This window comes from Oryx dammah, unplaced genomic scaffold, assembly GCF_014754425.2.
Source record: "Oryx dammah isolate SB20612 unplaced genomic scaffold, SCBI_Odam_1.1 HiC_scaffold_27, whole genome shotgun sequence".
In the NCBI taxonomy this organism is placed as follows: Eukaryota; Metazoa; Chordata; class Mammalia; order Artiodactyla; family Bovidae; genus Oryx; species Oryx dammah.
In genome coordinates, this window is record NW_024070211.1 from 20,085,979 (window position 1) to 20,102,330 (window position 16,352).

Genomic DNA, 16,352 nt, shown 5'->3' on the forward strand with positions numbered 1-16,352 from the left:
AACAATAATAATTGCGTTTAAACCATTGGACTAAGTATGGGGGTTATGGGAAGAGGTGCAATGAAAGATGAATAACTTGGTCCTAGGAAGATATACTGGTTCTGTCTCCAGAGAATCAGGGAGAAAGAGCAGTTAATGTAATTCTGACAATAGTTGTGAGCAGAGGTGACCTTTAACCTAAGTCTTGGAGCTTTTTTTAAGTAAAGGAAATTCAAACATTAAAAATACAGTAAATTATGCACTAAGCACTTGTGTACTCAACACATTTTTTGAATAAATATTAACATTGCCATTTTGGCTTTAGATTCATTTCTAAAATTAATTTTTAAATGTTGAGATAATTGTGGACTCATACACAGTTTTAAGAAATAATATAGAGATTGATGGGGTAAGTTACATATTAAGTTTTTTTTTCCTGTGCATTTATTTATTTTTAATTGGAGGATAATTGCTTTACAATGCTGTGATGGTGTCCGCTGTACATCAGTGTGAATCAGCCATAAGTATATATATATATATATATATATATATATATTCCCTCCCTCCTCCTTCAGCCACCCTTCTCTAACCTCAATCCCTCCCTTCTAGGTCATCATAGAGCTTCAGGCTGGGCTCCTTGTGTTGCATAGCAGCTTCCTGCTACTTATCTATTTTATACATAATACTCTCTCTATATATGTCAATGCTACTTTCTCGATTTTTCCTAGCCTCTCCTTCCCTCACTGTGTCCACAAATCCATTATCTACATCTGCATCTCCATTTCTTCTCTGTAAATAAGTTCATCAGTACTGTTTTTCTAGATTCCCTATATATGCATTAATTAAGATACTTGTTTTTCTCTTACTTCACTCTGTATAAAAGGCTGTAAGCTTTGGTAATGACCAGGGAGATTGGTGAAGAATTCCAGTCCCCCAGTTGCAAAGGGAAACTGTGAGAAATTATAAGATGCTTGTTTTTTTGTTTTTGTTTTTTTCCAGTTGGCTCATTTATTAGCATTAAACACAGACCCTCTTCTTTCCCCATTCCAGGAAACCACATCCACAAAGTGCCAGGCCCCAGAAGCAGGCACCCTCTGCCCATTTCTGAAATAAGCTCTCAGGCCTTGGCGGTAGCCTGAGCTGCTCCCAGGGTTGCAAGCTGCTGAATCTTCTGGCTCATCATCTCTATGACAGCCTGTTTCATGGCATGCTTCTCCTGCAGAGCTGGCTGGATTTTTTCCATTTGCTTGGAAGTCTGTCTTCCTCTTGAAGAAGTCCTTGGCATCCTCAGCTGTCTTCTCTACATAGTAGCCAGTTCCCACATCGATTAGCACGTGTTCCCCATCAAGTAGCTTCCCGGGGACATACATAGAACTCGTCAGTGGGGCAAGTAATTCTTTCCCCTCGTTGTTTTTCTTCAGCACGTTCAGACAGTCCTTGGCTTCCACATACTTGGTCTGAACCGCCTTGAGCTGGTCAATGGACGTAGACAAGAACTCCACTTCCTGGTCCAGTTGGTTCTTGAGCATTTCTAGCTGTGGCAGATTCAGCTCGGTGACGTTAACCGACTGCACCATGTTGGGAAGTATGCCTTGTTTTAACAGCTACACGAAAGACTTCCCTGGTAGTCCAGTAGCTAAGACTCTGTGCTCCCAATGCAGGGGGCCTCGATTTGGTCCCTGGTCAGGGAACTAGATACAGCCAAGACCTGGTGCCAAGAAAAAAGTAAAATTTTTTAAAAATTAAAAAAAAAGAAATGCCTTCTCCCTTTCCTTGAGAAAAATAAAGGTTATCTGACACCTTTAATAAGAAATAAATTCAAAATTTAAAAAAGAAGAAATAGTACCAAGAGGTCCCCTGTAGTCTTCTGGCATTTTTCCCAATGGTAACATCTTGTTCCAAATAGGAAAAGGAGTACGTCAAGGCTGTATATTGTCACCCTGCTTATTTAACTTATATGCAGAGTACATCATGAGAAACGCCAGGCTGGATGAAGCACAAGCTGGAATCAAGATTGCTGGGAGAAATATCAATAACCTCAGATATGCAGATGACACCACCCTTATGGCAGAAAGTGAAGAGGAGCTAAAAAGCCTCTTGATGAAAGTGAAAGAGGAGAGTTGAAAAGTTGGCTTAAAGCCCAACATTAAGAAAACGAAGATCATGGCATCTGGTCCCATCACTTCATGGGAAATAGATGGGGAAACAGTGGAAACAGTGTCAGACTTTATTTTTGGGGGCTCCAAAACCACTGCAGATGGTGACTGCAGCCATGAAATTAAAAGACGCTTACTCCTTGGAAGGAAAGTTTTGACCAACCTAGATGGCATATTAAAAGCAGAGACATTACTTTGCCAACTAAGGTCCGTCTAGTCAAGGCTATGGTTTTTGCAGTAGTCATATATGGATGTGAGAGTTGGACTGTGAAGAAAGGTGAATGCCAAAGAATTAGACTTTTGAGAGTCCCCTGGATTGCAAGGAGATCCAACCAGTCCATTCTAAAGGAGATCAGTCCTGGATGTTCTTTGGAAGGAATGATGCTAAAGCTTAAACTCCAATACTTTGGCCACCCATTGAAAAAAGACCCTGGTGCTGGGAGGGATTGGGGGCAGGAGGAGAAGGGGACGACAGAGGATGAGATGGCTGGATGGTATCACCGACTCAATGGACATGAGTTTGGGTGAACTCCGGGAGTTGGTGATGGAGAGGGAGGCCTGGCGTGCTGCGATTCATGGAGTCCCAAAAGCGACTGAGTGCCTGAACTGAACTGAATAAACATTATTATTTTTGCTACAAATATCAATGCATAGTTTTTTTGTATGAGCATAAGTCTTTATTTCTTTGGGGAAAAAGGCTCAGGACTGCAATTGCTAGGTCCGAATGCTAGAATGTTTAATTTTTTAAGAAACTGTCAAACTGTTTTCTAGAGAGGCTATACCATTCCATATATCCACCTGTAGTGAATGAGTGATCTGCAATTCACACCAGCATCTTGAGTTGTCACTATTTTGTAGTTTAGCCATGCTATTAGATGTCTAGTGATATCTCATCGTATTTGTTTTTTTTTTTAACTGAAGTAGAGTTAATTTACAGCATTGTATTAGTTTCAAGTGTACAACTAAGTGATTCAGTTATACAGGTATATATGTTATTTTCCAGATTCTTTTCCATTATACAAGATATTGAGTCTAGTTCCTTGTCCTATAATGGGAGAGTCTTATTGTTCACCTATTTTATATATAGTAGCAGGTGTAAATTAATCCCAAACTCCTAATTCTCATTGTGATTTTGATTTGCATTTCATTCAGGACTAATACGGAGAAGCCAATGGCACCCCACTCCAGTACTCCTGCCTGGAAAATCCCATGGACGGAGGAGCCTGGTAGGCTGCAGTCCATGGGGTCGCTGAGGGTCGGATACAACTGAGCGACTTCACTTTCACTTTTCACTTTCATGCATTGGAGAAGGAAATGGCAACCCACTCCAGTGTTCTTGCCTGGAGAATCCCAGGGACGGGGGAGCCTGGTGGGCTGCCATCTATGGGGTCACACAGAGTCAGACACTACTAAAGTGACTTAGCAGCAGCAGCAGCATGACTAATGATGTTGAAGTCCTTTTCATCTGCTTATTTGCCAGCTGAATATCCTCTTTTGTGAAATGTCTCTTCCAGTCTTTTGCCTGTTCTTTAATTGGATGGTTTTTTGCTTGTGTGTTTATTTCGCTTTTGAGTTCTGAGAGCTGTTAACATAGTCTATATACCAATCCTTTGTCAGATATACTGTTTGTGAATATTTTCCCTCATTCCGTAGCATGTGTTTTTATCCTCTTAACAGGGTCTTCTGAGGAGAAAGAGTTTTTAATTATATGAAGTCTGGTATATCCATTTTTAAGTATTTATATTTATTTATTCATTCCACCGCCCTGGGTCTTAGTTGCAGCACGTGGGATCTTCAGTCTTTGTTGTGGTATGTGGGATCCTTAGTTGCAGTATTCGAATTCTTAGTTGAGGCATGTGGGATCTGGTTTGCTGACTAGGAATCAACCTCAGTGCCCCCTGGTATGGGAGCATGGAGTTTTAGCCACTAGACCACCAGGAAACCCTGATATATCAGTTTTCATTTTCAGGGATTATTCTTTTGCTATCAAATTTAAGAATGCCTTGTCTACCCCTAGATCCTGAAGATTTTGTTCTATGTTTTCTTTAAATTTCTTTATAGTTTTATGTTTTGCAATATGTCCATGATCCATCTTGGGTCAGTTTTTTATAAGGTTTGAGACATTAGGTTGGGTTTCATAACATGGCCTATAGATGGTCACCCATGTGCTCCAGCATCGTTTGCTGAAATGGCTGTATTTCCTGCATTGTACCTTTATCAGGCATCAGTTGGGCATATTTGCATGGGTCTAGTTCTGGGTATTTTATTCTGTTCCTTTGATCTATGTGTATATCCTTCCACAAATACCACACAGTCTTGATTACTATAGCTCTATCATCAGCCTTACTATCGGCTAGGTTCCTTTCTCCTACTGTATTCTTCTTTTTCAAATTATTTCAGCTATTCTAGTTCCTTTGCCTTTCCATATAAATTTTAGAATAATCTTGCCTATATCTATAAAAAAAATCTTGCTGGGAATTTGATAGGAATTGTTTCAGAACAATATATAAATTGGGGAGAATTGATATCATCATTATCTTCTTCTAAAATCATATTTATTTGTTTGTTTATATTTTGGACACACCATGAAGCTTGTGGGATCTTAATTCCCCAACCAGGGACTGAATCCAAGCCCTTGGCAGTGAAAGTACAGAGTCCTAACCGCTGTAGCTCCAGGGAATTCTCCATTATTATCTTAAGTATTCCAATCCATATGCACAGTGTATCTCTCATTTTTTTTCTTAGAGTTTTAAAAATTTCTTTCATTGGCTTTGTGATTTTCAGCATACAAGATTTGTACATGTTTTGCTAGATTTACATTTAAGTATTTCATTCTTTTAAGCTATTGTGAAAAGTACTATGTTTTTAATCTCAGTGTCCATGTGTTCCTTGCTTGTATATGGAAATACAATTGATTGTTGTAGGTTTATCTTGCATCACATGACCTTTCACTCACCACTGCCAGGAGATATTTTTGCCTTTTTTTTTTTTCCCCTGTGATTTTTCTACATAGACAATCTTATAATCTTCATGGGGACAAATTTTGATACACTGTATTTCCATTTTCATTTGCATCAACATTTTTTTTTTTAATTTCCTTAGAGACTTCTTTAACCCATGGATTATCTACCATTATACTGTTTAGTTTCCAAAAGTTTCAAGCTTTTCATATTATCTTTCTATTTTTGATTGCTAGTTTGATTCCATTGTGGTTGGAAAACACATTTTGTTTAATTATGATTCTGTCAAATGTTTTGAGGTCTGTTTTGTGGCCCAGGATATGACCTATCTTGGTATATGTTCCATTGGTACTTGGAAAGAATGTGTATTCTGACGTTTTTAGGTAGAGTGTTCTATAAATATCTGTTCACTTCGGTTGGGTATTGATGTTGAGTTCTACATCACTGCTGATTTTCTGTTTAGTTGTTCTGTCAATTGTCAAGGGTGTGGAAGTCTCCAACTATAATTGTGGATTTGTCCATTCCTTCTTTTAGTTCTAACACTTTAGGCATCACCTATTTTGCAGCTCTTTTGCTTGGTGTGTATATATTTAGGAATGTTCACTAAGTTTTCCTGGTGAATTGGTCTTCCCCTTTACTTTTAATTATATAATACCCTCTTTATCTCTAGTGATGTTCTTTGCTCTGAAGCCTACTTCCTGTGATATTGCCATAGCCACTCCTGCTTTTCTTTGACTAATCTTTACATGATGTGTTTTTTTCCATCCTTCTACTTTCAATGCTTGGATCATTATATTTGAAGTAAGTTTCTTGTAGGAGCATGTAGTTGGGTCATGTTTCTTAATACAAACTACCAATCTCTATCTAAGTTGTTGTATTTAGGCCATTAATTAATAAGGTAGTGATTAAACCTGGCATTTTATGGTCATTTTCTGACTCTTCTGTTTTTTCTTTTCTATCTTTATGTGGGTTACCTGAATATTTTTTAGAATCCAGTTTGATTTATCCATATTTCTTTGAGTATATCTCTTTCCAGCCTTTTAAAAGTTTCTCTAGGGGTTACATTGTATATGAAAACTTATCACTGTCTACTGGTGTTGTCATCTAACCCATATGAACAAAGTGGAGAACCCCAACCTCCTTTTACATCCATTTCACTCCTTGTTTACATTATTATCTTAAATATTGCCTCTATATGCATTCCGTTCAGTTCAGTTCAGTTCAGTTCAGTTCAGTTCAGTCACTCAGTCATGTCCGACTCTTTGCAACCCCATGAATCGCAACACGCCAGGCCTCCCTGTCCATCACCATCTCCCAGAGTTCACTCAGACTCACATCCATCGAGTCGGTGATGCCATCCAGCCATCTCATCCTCCGTCGTCCCCTTCTCCTCCTGCCCCTAATCCCTCCTAGCATCAGGGTCTTCTCCAATGAGTCAACTCTTCGCATGAGGTGGCCAAAGTACTGGAGTTTCAGCTTTAGCATCATTCCTTCCAAAGAAATCCCAGGGCTGATCTCCTTCAGAATGCATTGGTTGGATCTCCTTGCAGTCCAAGGGACTCTCAAGAGTCTTCTCCAACACCACAGTTCAAAAGCATCAATTCTTCGGCGCTCAGCCTTCTTCACAGTCCAACTCTCACATCCATACATGACCACAGGAAAAACCATAGCCTTGACTAGACGGACCTTAGTCGGCAAAGTAATGTCTCTGCTTTTGAATATGCTATCTAGGTTGCTCATAACTTTTCTTCCAAGGAGTAAGCGTCTTTTAATTTCATGGCTTAAGAACCATATTAGACAGTGTTATAATTTTTGCTTATTCTGAAAAGTGTAATTTAGAAAACTCAAGAGGATAGGTCAAGCCTGTTTTTTTCAATCCATAGTTTTGTATATGTTCTTTCTTCCTTAAGTGCCAAGATCCCTATTTTTATCATTTTCTCCCTTTAGTCATTCCTTGAAGGTAGGTCTGCCGGCAACTAAGTCTCTTAGATTTCTTTCATCTGAGGATGTCTTGATTTGCCCTTTATTTCTGAAGGATATTTTTGATAGATATAGGACTTGGGATTGACAGTTCTTTTCTTTCAACATTTGAAAACCATTGTGCCTCTTCCTTCTGTCTTCCGTGGTTTCTGGTGACAAATATCCTGCCTTGCAAATTATCCCCTACAGGTATTGTGTCATTTTTCTCTGGCTGCTTTCAAGACTTAATTATAATGCACCATGGATTTCTTTGGGTCTATCCTATTTGGGATTCACTCAGCTTCTCAAATCAGTAGGTTTATGCTCCTTGCCAAATTTGGAGAGTTTTCAGCCACTATTTCTTCAAGTATTTTTAGTCCTGCTTTCTTTCTCCTTTCCTTCCAGGACTCCAATGATGTGAGTGTAGAATCTTTTGTTATAGTTCCAAAGGATCCTTAGGCTCTGTTCACTCATTCTTCAATCTACTTCGTCTCTGCTATTCAAATTGGATCATTTCTCTTTCTTTCTTCATTTTATTTTGCCTGCACTGGGTCTTTGCCGAGCATGCAGGCTTTCTCTAGTTCTCTTGTTGCGGTGGGATTCCCTTGTTGCGGTACATGGGCTCTAGAGCACGTGGGCTCAGTAGTTGTATGCGCAGGCCTAGTTGCCGTGCAGTATGTGGGATCTTAGTTCCCCAACCAGGGGTCAAACTCGCATCACCTGTTTTGAAAGGTGGATTCTTAACCACCAGACTACCAGGGAAGTCCTAAATTTGGTTATTTCTGTGTTCAAATGTACAGTTCACTGATTTTTTTCCCTCTAATTCCTCCATTCTGTGGTTAAATCCATGGACTTGGGATTTTTAAAACAATTTTCAATCATTGCAGTTTTCCCTTCTAGAAATTTTATTTGATTCTCATTTATCTTTTCTAAATCTGGAAATGTCTGTTTCTTCCTAGAGGCTCTCTTTGTTCTCATTTGTTTCATGTGTGTTAGTAATTGCTTGCTGTTGCCCGGTATGATGAGAAGTTTCCTATCATATGTTGTGAAGCTCTGGATCGCATATAAACTTTCTGCTTTAGCAGACTTTCTGTTACACTGTTAAGGCAAGGGAAGGGGGGATGCCACCTCATTGTGTCAAGTGGAGACAAGAGTCCAGGTTCCCATTAGATTTGCACTGATACCTGAGACAGAGGTTCCTTGTTACTGCTGTTCACAGGTGGGGTTCTGGCTCCACCAACTCTTCAAGGGATTGTGGGAGATGGGGAGTGGCTCATGCCTGCTGGGCTGGTGTGTAAGTCCTAACTCCCCACTTGACCTTCTCTGACATCATGCCAATGGGGTTCTGGGCATGTGGTTACAGGCTCACAAGGATTGGAGTCTAAACTCCCTACTCAATCTTTACTGCCTGGAAATGGGTGAAGATGAGAGTACAGTTTTCAATATGGAGCTTGGCTGGGATAGAGCAGTTATTGTCTAAATGTATTACATTTTGTTAGGCTGTCCCTTTCCAGGTCCTTTGGCTGGAGAAGATTTTGTTGGGATTTTTTTTTTTTCTATGCTTTTTGGCATTTTCAGGTTAACAACTGCTTCAATTCTAAGTCTGCTTCTGTATGCAACAGAAAGAAAATCCAGAGAACGTACCACCCTGTTATTTCTTGGGCCCTGAGCTTCTTAGCAGTTCTGCCTTCTCGTTAGCTTTCAGAGTCTTTTTATGTTTGTTTTACATATAATTTATAAGGGTTTTTAGTTACACTCAGTGAGGGGATTAGGGAAAATTACATGTACCGCAAACTCTAAGATTTCATTAGTCTTAAGGAAATAAAATGTTGTGGTTCCTGTCAACATTTCTTTGTAAATCTTACATAATCTTATGATCTTTTCTCCTACTTAATGTATCTATCATATTTGTTTTTATTTTCACATAGTGGCATTTTTAATGGTTTAAAGGTTTTCATGTCATATCTAACACAAAAATGAATAAAAAATGGATCATAGTCTTTTTTTTTGGATCATAGTCTTAAATGTAAAACATAAATTTATAAAACTTTTTTAAAACAACACAGTAGTCAGTGTATAGATATGATGCAAATAGTAATGATCCTTATAAGAAAAAAATTAATAAATTGGACTTCATCAACATTAACAGGTTTTGTCCTCTGAAAGATATCTTTAGAAGGATGAACAGCAAATCATACATCTGACAAAGGATTTCCATATAGACTATATAGTGAAAGTGAAAGTGTTAGTCACTAAGTTGTGTCCAACTCTTTGCGACCCCATGGTCTGAAGCCCGCCAGGCTCCTCTGTCCATGGAATTCTCCAGGCAGGAATACTGGAGTGGGTAGCCATTCCCTTTTCCAGGGCAATCTTCCCAATCCATGGATCAAACCTGGGTCTGCTGCATTGCAGGCAGATCCTTCACCATCTTAGCCATATAAAGAACTCTCAAATTTCAACAAATAATGCAATTTTTTAAATGGGCAAAAGATTCAAAAAAAATTCTTCACCAAGAAGATATGCCAACATGCAAAGGTGTTAAAAATGTTAGTAGTTGGAAAAACTCTAATTAAACTACAGTGAAATATTACTATACAAAGTTCTGTAGAGTCAAGGTTATGGTTTTTCCAGTAGTCATGTATGGATGTGAGAGTTGGACTATAAAGAAAACTGAGCGCTGAAAAATTGATACTTTTTAACACTGGTGTTGGAGAAGACTCTTGAGAGTCCCTTGGACTGCAAGGAGATCTAACCAGTCCATCCTAAAGGAAATCAGCTCTGAATATTCATTGGAAGGACTGATGCTGAAGCTGAAACTCTAATCCTTTGGCCACCTGATGCGAAGAGCTAACTCATTGGAAAAGACCTTGATGCTGGGAAAGATTGAGGGTGGGAGGAGAAGGGGACGACAGAGGATGAGATGGTCGGATGGCATCACCAACTCAATGGACATGAGTTTGGGTAAACTCCGGGAGTTGGTGATGGACAGGGAGGCCTGGCATGCTGCAGTCCATGGGGTCGCAAAGAACTGGACACGACTGAATGACTGAACTGAACTGAACTGAATAATAAAATGAAAATTTGACCATGCCGTGACTGGGAAGGATGTTAAGCAGCTAAAACTGTTATATAGTTGTTATGGAAAACAGGGCAGTTTCTTATAGAGTGAAACACGTTTACCACATGATCCAGCAATTCCACTTCTACATTGTTACCTAAGGGAAATGAAAACCTATGTTCACACAAAAACATGTATGCAAATGTTTATAGCAGCTTTATTTATCATTGTCAAAAACTGAAAATAACCTTAAAGTCTCTTGTCTTGGGATTGGATAAACGAACCAAGGTCTGTCTACCCAATGGAGTACTACTTAACAATGAAAAAAGATATTGGTACACTCAGTGACTTGGATGGATTGCAAAGGCACTATGTTGAGTGGAAAAAAAAAAAAAAGCCAGTTTCAAAAGGTTATACTCTCTGTGATTCCATTTTTATGACGTCCTGGAAAAGGCTATAGTGACAGCCTATAAATCAGTGGCTGCCAGAGAGTCAGAGCAGTTTAGGGGAACAAGGTAAGGTTGACTATCTTGAGGTACCACAAAGGAATGTGTGCATGTGCGTGTATGAGATGAAACTCTTCTCTATCTCAATTATGGTGGTAGTGTGTATTTGTGTGCATTTGTCAAAACTCACAGAACTGTACATCAAAAAAGAGTGAATTTTACAATATGTTACTAAAATGTAATGGAAAATGTACATGAATGTTGTCTTCCTTCTGTAACCTTCTAATTTACTCATCATTGTTTTATATCCAGACCTACCTCTTTCTTCATAATAGGAAAATTCTAGTATGTAGAAGAGTGCATTCCAAGTGATAGAACTATTAAGAACAAAGATTCAAAATTGATGTGACCTTAGGGCCATTTATGCACTTGATTCTAAAATGAGAAAACGTCATTAAATGGAGCAGGTTCCAGATGACCCCTGGGGAACATCACTTTGACACGAAGGTTGACAGAGGTTATCCATCACAAGCCATTGACTCTGACCTTAAAAGCTGTAATTCTCAAAAGGTGAATCCTTCCAGGGACCTCAGCTGTTTCAATGTTAAGTGAAAAACATGAGGAACCAGTCTCTACATTCTCTCTAATCTGTTTTTTGTCCAGTCCTGTGAAAATCAAATTTGTTTGTCCATACTGCCTTGGAAAAAGTATGCAATAAATTCTAGTCCTGTTTTATCAACTAAATAAGTGGATGATGTCAAGGAGTCATTTAACTCCTCAGAGTCGCTTTCCTCTTCCTCTGCAGCCGCGTTGTGTTAAATTATTTGAAGTCTCTTCCACCTATAAAGTACCATAGGATATTAATGAAACCTCTGAAGCATTCAACTGTCCATTCAACTGTCTGACGTGTCTCCAGAAGTTATCTAGGTGCCCTAGATACACATGAGTCCCTGCTTGAGTGTGGACAACCGCAGGGCCATAGTACAGTGGTTTGGTTGATCAAGGTCTTGGGGGAGAACAAACAGGAGAGCAATTCATGAATGAGAATGCCAAGTAAGCATCCAGACACTCCCAGATTGACTGCTGCTTCTCTGCTCTCCCCATCTGATTTTATTTGAGAAAGAAAGGAGGTGGCCTTTCCTCTGCTTTCATTGGTCTGTCCACGGCTATAAAGGAATAAGAAGCTACAGACTCTCAAACTAGTTAAAGTCCAGCTGTATATCCTCTCAGATCTTCATTTCTTAACTAGACATATAATGAAAGCATCTAAACCTGGAGGGTCCTCAGTAAATGTGAAGCTCTAAAAGCTTTCCCAGTGATGAGTAAGCATTCAGAATCTGGTTGTTTTGATGGTTTTTATTTTTTTGGTGAGTGGTAATAGCCTAGCTTTGAGAAATGTGTGTAGCACATTTTCCCACACTTCTGCTAAAGAAACAGCAAAATAAAATAAGTATTCTGGAAGATGATTTTAAAGAATGAACATAACTCCTGCCCATTAATTACCACATGATTGGATTCTAGGAATGTTCATTTAAAAAACAGTTAACCCAGAAGTTTAAATGACAAGGAAAATTATTGTGGTAAAAAGCTAATGGTCTATTGATACAATCTGACTTGTATATGGAAAAGTATAAAAATTAAATGTGGAATAAATCTTACATTAATTCTAGGAATATATTTGTCAAAGATGAAACTGGATTTCTGTATATACTAGAAAAGCTCTATTAATCAGAAAGATTCCATTCATGTTTAAATAGGAAGCGGGAATTTTTTTTAACACTTTTCCATCTATTGTTGAAACCATTGGTAAAATATATAAGCTTTCCTCACTTTTTTTTTTTTTCCTCACTTTCTGAGCACAGAAGAGTCATCAAAGTTGAGTTAACCCTTGAAGAGAGGCATTGAAACATCTGTGATGATGGTTAATACAGTCAAAGCCAGGACTGAAGACCAGACCTCAGAACCTCAGGTGAACCCTAGAGAATACTTTTGGAGAGATGAATTTCTGACTCAGCTTTAAAGCATTGAGTTCTCTCCTTTCACCATGTTGTAGGGAGCCAAAACGGAGAGTTTAGCAAAGGATAACATGTCCACTTTGTTGACGCTGGCCAACTGAGATTTTACTGTCTTTAGAGAAGAAAGTTCATGAGTCAAGATACTAAATAATGTACTGGATCTCAAAGAATATTCCCTCCAAATACTTTTTAATTACAAAGACTAAAATGGCAAACTTTTCAGTGAGGAAACCTGCAAGATACCTTAGCCAAATGATCAAAGATAACCTTCAGCAATGGAATAAAAACTACAGCATGTGCCTCCTGATAGAGTCAACTACAAATTGGCACTTGCCATGGGCACTTGCCATCTACCTCTCCAAGGATTAAATCACGTGCTGCTGCAGCTGCTGATTGCAACATTGGCTGAAAGGAGTTCAGGGTGGAGAGCAGAAATGAGGCACTCTGTGTTTGGGGAAAAGCTGGCAGAACACGTCTTTAGATAGTTATTTTCAGGAGCTGATTTATGAGCCCAGTTCTTATATTTCCTCCTATCCAGAAAAGCACTAAAATCCTTCATGGTGATGATTGTTTCTCCGGACTAGCAGACAGCTTCATGAGACTAGCAGAAACCTTCTGGGAAAATATGTGCTTGATTGCGTGTACTCTCCCTTCACCAAAATCACATATATACTGACCTTCCCCCCTACATCTTTGGAGTGGTTTCTCAAAGCTGTGTGAGGTGCTCTCTCACAGACTTCAGTCCTCATTCTACCCCAAATAAAACGTAACTGGCAACTCTCACTTTGTGATTTTTTTTTTTTTAATCAACAGCAGGGTGCTCTAGGAAGAACCTAGCATCACTACTGTGAAATTCTTGCCTAAAGTGCAGCAGCTTAATCTAGTCATGAGGAAATAGCCAACAAATCCAAGTGGAAGGAGGATCTGCAAAGCAACTGGGACTCTGCTCTTCAAAAATGCCAATGTGAGAAAGAAAGAGCCAGAAAACATCCCAGATCACAGGAGACCAAAGGGACAAGATGATGGAATTCAAGCATTGCATTGTTTAAGATAAAATCTTAATAAGGTCTGTAGATTAGATAGTAGCATTATTTTAGTATTAATCTCCTTATTTTTGATCACTGTCCTGTGGTCATGCAAGAAAATTTAAGAAAACACAAACAAGTATTTTGTAAAAATAGGGAGTAAAAGATCGTCATATCTAAACTTACTCTTCCTGATAGCTCAGTTGGTAAAGAATCTACCTGCAATACAGGAGACCCCAGTTCAATTTCTGAGTAGAAAAGATCCAGTGGAGAAGGGATAGGCTACCCACTCCAGTATTCTTGGCCTTTCCTTGTGGCTCAGCTGGTAAAGAATCTGCCTACAATGTGGGAGAGCTGGGTTCGATCCTTGGGTTGGAAAAATCCCCTGGAGAAGGGAAAGGCTACCCACTCCAGTATTCTGGCCTAGAGAATTCCACGGACTATACTGTCCATGGGGTAACAAAGAGTCGGACATGGCTGAGCGACTTTCACTTTTGCTTTTAAAGTTATTCTTAGATGGGCATTAGAGAACTTTCTGGCCAACAAAAAAGTTCCATATCTTGACTGCAGTGGTGGTTACAAGGGTTATATAAATGTATTTATCTGCCAAATGTCTCAAACTTAAGTACATGAATTTTATTGTTTGTAACCATATCTCTATAAATACAGCTGATTTTTAAGGCTGCTGTTCACTTTGATATTGCATAAGATTGTTTGTGAAATAGTTACATAAGTACTATGGACTAAGTTCCTGTTGTTTTTTATGTGTCCAGTTTCAAAATGATTGATTGATTGATTGCCTGATGCATGAAATTCAATAAGACTGTCACTAAAATTTTACAAATTCACTCTCTCCATTATCATTTTATCTGATCTATTTTAAGTAGTTTGCAACTACACAGGTAAATTCTTATTCTAATCTCACTTACTTTTTAAAGAGCTACAAATATTTTCTGTCTAAAAGCATGTCTTCTTGTCAATCAAAGATATCCCCGACATAAAACAATTCTTATATTTTGTTTTATATAAAAGCGAAAAAAGAAGAAAGGCATGTTGGCTGCTTCAAAGGAAATGAAAACTAGGACTGGGGCCATTTCTGATGACTAAATAATAGGATTTCAGTTGCTCTGTGTCCCACAGGAGCTTAGCTATTAACTCAACTTAGGAAAAGGATTGCAAAACGGACTGCTTCCTGTTGTGAATAGATTCTGAGGCCTTTACATTGCATTACCAAAGGCTCGAAGAAAGGTGAACAGTCAGGGTCAGCAAATACCACAGAAATTGGCTCTCAACCCTCAGGAGTGAAAGACTATTAGTACAAGTAGAAGCGATCCTGACCCACACGTGGATTCAGACCTGACCCACATTAGCAAGACAGGAGGAGGCTGCCGGCTGCCTCCAGGGGCCAGAGCCCAACAGAGAAGTGAGCTGGGAGTGTGAAGGCTTTTCTTAGTCCCGCTCCATCAGATCAGCCCAGGGTCCTTCTACATGTTCCTTCTCTGGGGCTCAGTTTCCCTTCTTCATCTGCAAGATGAAAGGCTACCACACAAATGTTTTTTAGAGGGAACATCCTATATAATTCTGAATCCGAGTATCTCTGGTGTGGAGCACGGAGGTCTTCTCTGCTTCCTCACTTCTGCCTTTTCTTTGCCTGTGGCTTACCAAATCTGACAACAGTGTCACATCCACTGTCTACAGAGCTGCTTATGGCATTCCTGGGATACAGGAAACATTTAAATTGTTTCCACTGTGGCTTTTGCGGAGGGGAGATAGATAATGTTTCTCTCTCTCCTTTTCCCCAGTAATTCCTGGGAATATCCATAAAACCCTTCACAAGATGGGTTGGACACAGTTAATAAATAGAAATATTTCATGTGTGCTTAACTTACATCTCCAGAAATTTCTAAAGAACTGCATAATCCTATCCAGCAGGTAGTAATAAGATCTCTGTGAAGGAGCAACTACAAATTGGCACTTGCCACGGGCACTTGCCATCTACCTCTACAGGGATTAAATCATGTGCTGCTGCAGCTGCTGACCTTCAACACGCCCTGAAGGGAGTTCGGGGTGGAGAGCAGAAAAGAGGCACGCTGTGGTGGGGTAGGTAGCAGGGGGAACTGGCAAGACAGGTCCTCAGATAGTTACATATTTTTGGAGTCAATTTTATGAGCCCAAGTCTTTGTATTTCCTCGTATCTAGGAAAATACTACAATCCTTCCTGGTGCTGACTGTTTCTCATGACCAGCAGAAAGCTTCATGAGTCTAGCAGAAAACTTCTGGAAGAATATGTGCTTGATTCAAGCAGGTACCCTCCCTTCACCAGCATCACATATATACTGGCCTTCCCACTTACCTCTTTGGAACAGTTCCTCAAAGCTATCTGAGGTGCTGTCTCCTGGGCTGCAGTCCTCATTTGGCCTCAATTCAAACTTAACTCGCAACTCTCACATTATGCTTTTTTCTTTAAAGTCAACAGAGCCTATTGTTGTTGTTCAATCGCTATATCATGTCTGACTTTGTGATCCCATGGACTGCAACACACCAGGCTTCCCTGTCCTTCACCATCTCCTGGAGTTTGCTTAAACTCATGTCCATTGAGTCAGAGATGGCACTCAACCATCTCATCCTCTGTCATCCCCTTTCCTTCCTGCCTTCAATCTTTCCCAGCATCAGGGTCTTTACCAATGAGTCAGTTCTTTGCATCAGATGGCCAAAGTATTGGAGCTTCAGCTTCAGCATCAGTCCTCCCAGTGA

The 16,352-nt window shown here is 39.4% G+C and overlaps 1 pseudogene; it reads right to left on the reverse strand.

Annotated features, from left to right (window-relative positions):
• Window positions 1-950: 950 nt before the first annotated feature.
• LOC120854440 lies at window positions 951-1,567 on the reverse strand (annotated as a pseudogene).
• Window positions 1,568-16,352: the final 14,785 nt, after the last annotated feature.